A 7876-nucleotide genomic window follows, 5' to 3' on the forward strand; every position below is an offset into this window, starting at 1 on the left:
CTGTGCATCTCTCTCTTTCATTGACAAAGGGGGCACACTTTATGAGTTTGCTCTGTGTAAGACTTTTATGCAAAGTAAGATGGATTTCTCTGGGGTTTTGATTCCACTGAGGTTGTGCTATGTCAAGTCTCTATGACTGAGCCATCCCAGAGTGGAGCTGTTCTCAGTGTCTGTATTCCTCTGCTGTGGGCTGCAATTCCAACTCTGTGCCTTTTCTGGGGGAGAACACAGTTTCAAGCTCAGAAGGGTAGCGTGTCCCACAGGGCAGGTAGGTGCACCCAGAGGTATGATCAGCCATCAAGTGACAGTCTCAAGGGAATCTCTGTCACCCAACCTGTCACAGGCTTTTTGGGCCTATTTGAATTCACACTCTGCTTTTTGCTCTTTAATTTCTTTTTCGGTATATCCTTTAGAAAACCCTCCTCTTATCCCCTCACGTTTTCAGGGGCCTGGGTCTTTGGCCTGTGCTTATTGTGTTTCAATTGAAGACAATTCCAAAAAACTCTGAATATAGTAATGACAGGTTCACGCACTCTGGCCTTTATTCAAAGCCCACTGAAATAAACAGAAAGACTCCTAATGCCTTTAGATCAGTGAATTCTAATGTCATTAAAAATGATAGAAGAGAATTCTTTTCTCTAGCATTTGTGAAATACAAAAATTTGACTGGTGGCATTGCGACCACAAATATGATGTAAATATATGTACAGCTGCCTGCTGGGCTCAAGTAGCAGAAGTGTTCAAACTGGAATGGATGCAAGGCTTTTGTTCATTTGCACAGAAAATGGAAACATGAATATACACAAACAAGAACGGGGTCATTCTACAGAACAGAAATAATTTTAAATTGTTAAATTTTCCTCAAGGAATTTAACCCTGAATTTGGACTAGAAAAAAATAAATACAGATTACACCTTCCTAAATTGGCATTCTCTGGTCTGGTAACATCCGTGGTCTGGCATGAGTACAGATGTTCCTGGATGAGAGAGCCCCAGATCAGGAGGGCCAGCAGCTGGGAGCTCGGTGAGTCTGATAGTGGTATGGCTGCAGTGGTGCTGGGGCAGTCTGGGCATTGGCAGAGGGCTATCAGGGCTGTGAGGTATCCAGCACTGGGGCCAGGACCATGACAGCCCAGGAGGGGAAGTCTAGCCAGGGCCGCATTAGCCTGGGTGACGGTGGCAGCGGTAAGGTTACAGCAGCCTGGGTGGCAGCAGCAACCTGATTGTGGCAGCTTGCTGCCAGGCAGCATGGTCAGGGGTATGTCTGCAGCAGCCTGGGATGGGAAGCCTGGCTGAGGCCAGGGCAGCCTAGCAGAAACAGTGTGGTTGGGGCCATGTGCTGCCCACCTGACAGCGGAGCTCATGCTGGTGCTGGCCAGCAGGCAGCCCAGCTGGGCTAAAGGAGCTGGCAGTGGGCTGAAGGTCTGGTGTCAGAGGACCTCCCCTTGTCCAGCAAATTCCCTCATTTGGGACTGGCCCTAACTTTTAAAAAATTCCAAATGAAGCTGTAAACCCTCAAGCTTTATGTGACGAGTCGCCAGCGGCCCGTACAGGTGATGGCTCAGGCCGCGGAAAGTGGAGGCGCAGACCAAGCCCCATCCCCCGGCCGTGGCACAGGCGAAGGAGGACGGCAGAGCTGGACCCACCCTCTGCGCCTGCGCCAGGGGTGGCATCGGGCGGGGCCAGGACGGAGCTAGGCCACTGGGCAGCTGCCGGAAATGCCGCTGCGCCGCTGGAAGGGGAGGAGCCCCAGGCGGCGTCCGGCATGGCGGGCCATTTTAAAAAGGCCCGCCGCCAGCAAGGGGGGGGGCAGCCTCCTCGCAGAGAGGGAGGAGGGCTGCCGAGCGCAGGACAGACCCCGGGCAGACCCGAGGCCAGCAGATGGCCCGACCTCAACCTAGGGGTTCCCGGGATGGCTGCTGCAGCTAGCAGTCGGCCAGTCCCGACTCAAATGGCGACGGGACCCCACACCGCCGGACCTGGAAGGAACGACCTGGCAGGGACCGGACCCGTCGGAAGGAACAGACCCACGGGACATCGCCAGAACAACACCAGACCAGGACTCCTGAACCTGGGTAGGCTCCGAGAACCGGTGCGGCGCCACGAAGGTACCTGGGAAGGGAGGAAGGAGCCCGGGGCAGGTCTCTTTGGCATCCGTGGGTAGACGTGTTACGGAAGGAATTACCCCCGACTACTGCGTCGGGGCACGAGTGAGCCCCGGCACTTAGGGCCCTGCGCTGGGACCCAGAGAGAGTGTGGGACCGGGTCCCCCTCCCTCACCCACCAGGAGTATTCAATCCCGGTCAGCGACAGCATGGGTGTGAAACAGAGAAAGGTGATGGTTGGACAGTAGGGCCGGCCCAGATAGAGGTCTTGAGAAGGATCAGATTGTGGGTGCGGGCCACACCCCGCAGAGATGTGCTACCGTTGCAGGGTCTGCTGAATCTCCCTCCCCGGCCTGGCAAGGGAGGCGGTTATCACACCCAACGGACAGGGTTTATAACCAGGGGCCCAGGATAGGACCCCGTTAAAAGAGGGCCCAGGGGTTTGCCAAGCCCTCCTCCCCTTCCGGGAGGGGATGATCGCACCCCGAACCATCCACACTTTAGAGGAAAAGGAAAAACAAAAGAGAGAAAAGATAAAATAATTGATCTACAGGTTGCACCTCTCTAGTCTGGGAGTCTCTGGTCCAGCAATATCCATGATCCAGCTGGACCAGAAAGCCCCAAAGGCAGAGGTTGCTGGTGGCTGGGAGCAGAGACGGTCTGGCAAGTGAGCAGCCAGTGGGGCAGGCGGCAGCACAGACTGCGGGACTGGGGGCAGTGGCAGCAGCAGAGTCCATGGGGCCAGCAAGCTGGAGGCAGCCAGAGCCTGCTAGGTCAGCAGCAAGAGCGGGGCTGACAGGAGCAGTGTAGCCCAGTGGCTGGAGAGAGGAGTCCAGCAGGGAGGCTGGCACCCGCCCACCCCCCCAGGAGCTCATAGGCCTGACCTCCCCTGGTCAGTCAAATCCCCTTGTTTGGGACAATTCAGGTACCTAGGATGCCAGACTACCTGTAGCTCTGAAAAGTTTCAAGCTGTTGCGATGGTGCTGAAAGCCCAGAACAATAAGGTCTATGATTTGGAAAGGAGGTTTTCAGAAATAAGTAAGATTTTAAGGAATATATTTTCTCATACAAGTTACTCCGTGAGCAGATTTTTCACACACACAGCTTTTTGTCAGAACTAAAAGGTTTTAAAGGCCCTTTCAAGCTTACCACCTCTAAAATTACTCCTTCAAGGGCATGTTTAAAGAGTTTTAGGAGAAAGATATAAGCTTCAGAATTCCCACTTCTATTATAAAGATTCACACTTTTTAACATTTTGAAAGAAGAAAGAACACAGCTTCAATTTTTAAGAATGTTGTAAAATAGAATAAAGGATGTAGAAAAAGAACTTGTCTCTAATTAGGACAAAATTCTCTTCTCAGATCTACTTTATGATCTCTCAACTCTGACATTCTGCTGTCCCTACCTTGGAGGAACTCATTTACTGCAGTGATCTATCCACATATTTAAGTACCTGTGAATATCAGAGCTAAGATTTCCAATGTGGAGCAGACAGAAAATTTGATCTTTAGCGGTAAATGAGAGATCCTCTTCAGACCAGGATGCAGTGAAAGAACATTTCTCATTGTTGATAGAGTTGTCTCACCATACCATATGCTTTCATAGACCCTACAACAATCTGATAGCTAACAGGCAAGCTGTAGAATGCTGAAATCTTTCCTAGAACAACTGGTCTTTTTATTTGCATATTGTTACAGTAATTTGTACCACTGTGCTCTCCTCTACTCGGTATGTATTTTTTTTATTTAAATATGGTACATGCAACCAAACACAAGCTTATACAGCCAGGGAAAAAGAAGATGGTGGACTGCATTTGTGAAAACAGTGATTCTGAAAGGGCTTGAGTCCTGGTGGAAACCAAAGGAATGTATGTTATCAACTCCCATTGACTTTAGTAGGGTCAGAATTTCACTCTAATGAAATTTTTCAGAAACAAGCCTGAAATATTGGAAGGGATTCAGAAAAGAACTACAAGTATGTGGGCCCAGTGGCAAAACCAAGACAGATACATGCATATAATTAAGCAGTTGGCCATAATGTTTATTAAACTTTAACTCAGGGGAAGGATACTACTACATATCACCCATATTCTCCTATACCAGGCATTTAATTGGTTATAATTAAGCGTTACAGGGCTCCTTACCACATAACCCATGGTGGCTCTCCTCAGGATTCAGATAATTGAATACTAGCATCCTGTGACCCAGAGTGCATCAGGATGGGGCTTTGGCCTGCAAGGGACACAAGGACTGACCTTGCCCCACAAAGGCCACAGGGTCTCACCCTATCACATGTCCACAAGGCTGACCACCAAAATCTCAGGTCTTTTAGCTCAAGGAACTATTCATTTTCGTCTCTTAACCACTGTAAAAAACTGGCTGCAAGTTATGACAAATAAACAACTGTACCCCAGGACCTCAGGTACTAAGCTCATTCCTATTTAACTCATTCTTATTTGAAGGCAATGCAAAGAAGCCCAAAACTCCCATGTTCTCTCCCAATTGACTCACAGGCAATCAGCTAGACCAGCAACATCTGTCAGGCTGGATTCCCATTCTGGGTTTAAGTGAATAGGGTCGGCTGGTGCAACAGATCTAAAAGAGGCTCCACATCACTCTGTCCCCAGGCTAAATCCTGGTAGCTAGGAATGCAAACCAATAATTGCTAACCATCTCCCACAGATGGCCAATGGATTCCAAAGACTGGGGGAAGAGCTACTTATTGTCCCTTGGAAATTCTCTCTATTGCTGCTGGAACTGTTTCTGTTCCACCATTTCCATCAAATTCCTCTATTTGTTGATGCAAGTGGCATTTTTGTGGTACAAAAACATGCCTTACAGTGAAAGACTGAAAAGGATCCATTTATTTAGTTTATTCTAGAGACAAACTATTAATAATAACAGGTATATAAAACAATATTTTGTTAGCTGCCAACTTTACTCTCTACCCAGAATCTGTAAGCTTGGTTTCATGTGAATAGAAAAATATGCTGGAATTTAATTTAAGACATCTATGGATTATATGAAAACTGGAGAATCTGTCTCACTCATCCTGAGCTGCACTGGCTCAGCAGTGTGAAATTATTTCTGTTAGTAAAGAACAAATATCAGTCTTAATAACCACAGGGAGCAGATCTTTTGAATGAGAAAGTGACTCTTTCATCGTTGCTTTTCAGAGAAGAACTTCTCTTTATTGTGCTATCTATCTACCTTTATGTTTGCTACAGTGCCCATCACTCCAGCATCTAATGAGCTCGAGTCTGTCAATAGAAAGAAAGTTTGTGAGGGCCATTGTTAACTGAAGCCCGTGATACAAGAAAAGGGCCAATCATGATCAACACCTTAAAAATCAGCACCAAGGAACTGATTTTGAGGTACAAAGTGATTAAAGTATAAATTGGCATGATAAAAATTCATATTAAGGAACATGTTTCTTTTTTGTTATGATTTTAGCAACAGCATGACATTTTACCAAGTTAAACCTAACATGTCACTGTGAAGAATATAGCTTCCTTGGGTAAAAAAGATTATGTAAATACAATATAGACAAGGCTGAAAATGTCTTGTTTTTCTATAGCTTTTTTAATGATACACAATAACATTTATAAATACTATAGAAGTATCCCAAAATTCTATTGTATGCCAGTTATTTAATACATAATTATAATCCAAATACTTTGCTTTATAGTCACTGCTTCATGTCTTTTTTCGGGAGCTCAGATCCACCCTAAACAGGGGCTGCTGCCAACCTGCACTACTGCCTCTTTATCAGATGTAGCAGCACAGGGCGACAAGCAGCCGGTCCACGAGGGGAGCTGGTTTTTAAACTGGCTCCCCTTGCGGACCAGCTTCTGCCTAGCACAGTGGAGAGGCAGGGGGTTGCTCAGGAGTGAGGCTGAAGTGCACTGGCTACTGGCCCCACCCTAGGGGACTATAGAATAGTTGACTAACTGATAAGAATTCATGAGGTTACTTGACTATTCAATTAGCTGATATTTAACATCCCTAGTTTGGTTAACACCATGAAAATCAGTTCTATTCAGGAGCACAAACTTTCTGTATTGTGTCAGAGCTTAAAAAGAGACACAGATAATTTTTGCAACATGCTAGATCAGTCTTAGTCAAAGTTCAATCACAGGATATCGCATGGGTAATAATTTCTATTAATGAAGTGATTGACTCCAATGACATATGAGGGAACTTCAAGAGACAATTTGAATCTTATAGTTCTTAAAGGGTTTGTCTTCACTGCACCATTATTTCAAGATAACTAGCATTATTTCAAAATAACCATGCGAGCGTCTACACAGCCATTCCATTGTTTCAAAATAATTTGGAAATAATGGATGGCTTATTCTGAAATCTGTAAGCCCCACTCTATGAGGAATAATACTTATTACAAAATAGCTATTTTGAAATAAGGTGTATAGATGCTCCACACCTGCAGTTTTGAAATAGCTCCTCATCAGGACCATTCTAAGTTATTCCTCCCCAGTGCCTCTTGGGGCCCTAAATCAAGATAGCATGTCTACATTAGGGAAATCTGCCTCGGACTAATTTTGAGGCTTCCCTGCAGTGTAGATGTGCTATTTTGGAATAAGCTATTTTGGAATAACTATTTTGGAATAGCATATTTCAAAATAAGCGTGCAGTGTAGACATACCCAAAGGAAAACAAAATGTACTTCTAACTTGGTAATGCCTGCTCTAAAAGACATTTAGAGGTTCAGACCCAAAGTCACTGCGAACCTAACTAAGTATGACTCCACAGAACTCAGTAGTGTTATGTTTGATTCTGACTGACAAATTTGACCTCTAAAGCATGGTAGCCACAACACAATGTCTATATCTAGAAGGGCTATATAAATGATTTATTTTCTGTGATCTTACTTTTTAGGTGAACTGGAATGTTTTAAGCATACACAGTTTTAAAGTGTACAAGCAAAAGCTTTACATATTCTACTAATGACAACCCTTTGTGCTCCTTCAACTGGCTGCCCACTTCTCAGGTTAGCTCATGGACTATTTCATTCATTTGTCATGGTGTCTTCTTCCATGAATACCAGCATCTGTGATGCTCTTGCTGTCTTGTATATATTATGACTCATGGTTCTTCAAGGCACAAGACCTTATAATCCTCTTGTTAGCAGCAAGAAATAGCTTTGAACTCTATCTTTTCCTTTCTTTTATTTTTCAGGTATACCTTTTGGTTGCATAAATCTCAAAAGGGCAGAGCCAAGAGACATTTGAAAAGACATTTCTTTTACAGAGGAAGAACAACTTAAAGTAAGATTGCAATTATATAAGTTTTTTGATACTTAAGACTATTATCTGGCATCTGTTCTACTGAAAGTGACAAATGTGAGTGACTATAGCACTAAGCAGACAAAGGAGAGTAAGTGTAAGGTTCCAAGGTCTGATCTACACTAGGACCTTAGTCCGAAATACCCCCCTCCACACACACACAAGGTCGAATTTGTAAGTGATGTGCCCACACTACCAAGCCTTGCATGTTGAATAGTAGTAGAGAGGTAGCTGTGTTAGTCTGATCTTGCTAAAGAAAAATGAAAGTCTTTAAAGTGCTACATAGTTTTTCCTTTTGTATTACCAAGCCTGTTATACTGGAATAAGGAACCATGGAATCCAAACTCTATAGTCCTGCTTTTCATGAGGAATAATGCTATTCCAGAACTTGTAAGTCTGAAATAAAGTTATTGGTGCTGCTAATTCCAACTAATTGGCCTCTGGGAGGCCTCCCGCAGCTCCCCAGAGTG

The 7876-nt window shown here is 45.0% G+C and overlaps 1 long non-coding RNA gene across 1 annotated transcript; it reads left to right on the top strand.

The window, feature by feature from the left end:
• The first annotated feature begins 1815 nt into the window (after window positions 1-1815).
• LOC142827587 (uncharacterized) lies at window positions 1816-7416 on the top strand. Its single transcript, XR_012902266.1, has 3 exons — window positions 1816-2074; window positions 7000-7111; window positions 7300-7416. It is a non-coding gene; the product is annotated as an uncharacterized LOC142827587 (long non-coding RNA).
• The last annotated feature ends 460 nt before the right edge of the window (window positions 7417-7876 follow it).

Source organism: Pelodiscus sinensis, chromosome 3 (assembly GCF_049634645.1).
Source record: "Pelodiscus sinensis isolate JC-2024 chromosome 3, ASM4963464v1, whole genome shotgun sequence".
Lineage (NCBI taxonomy): Eukaryota > Metazoa > Chordata > Testudines > Trionychidae > Pelodiscus > Pelodiscus sinensis.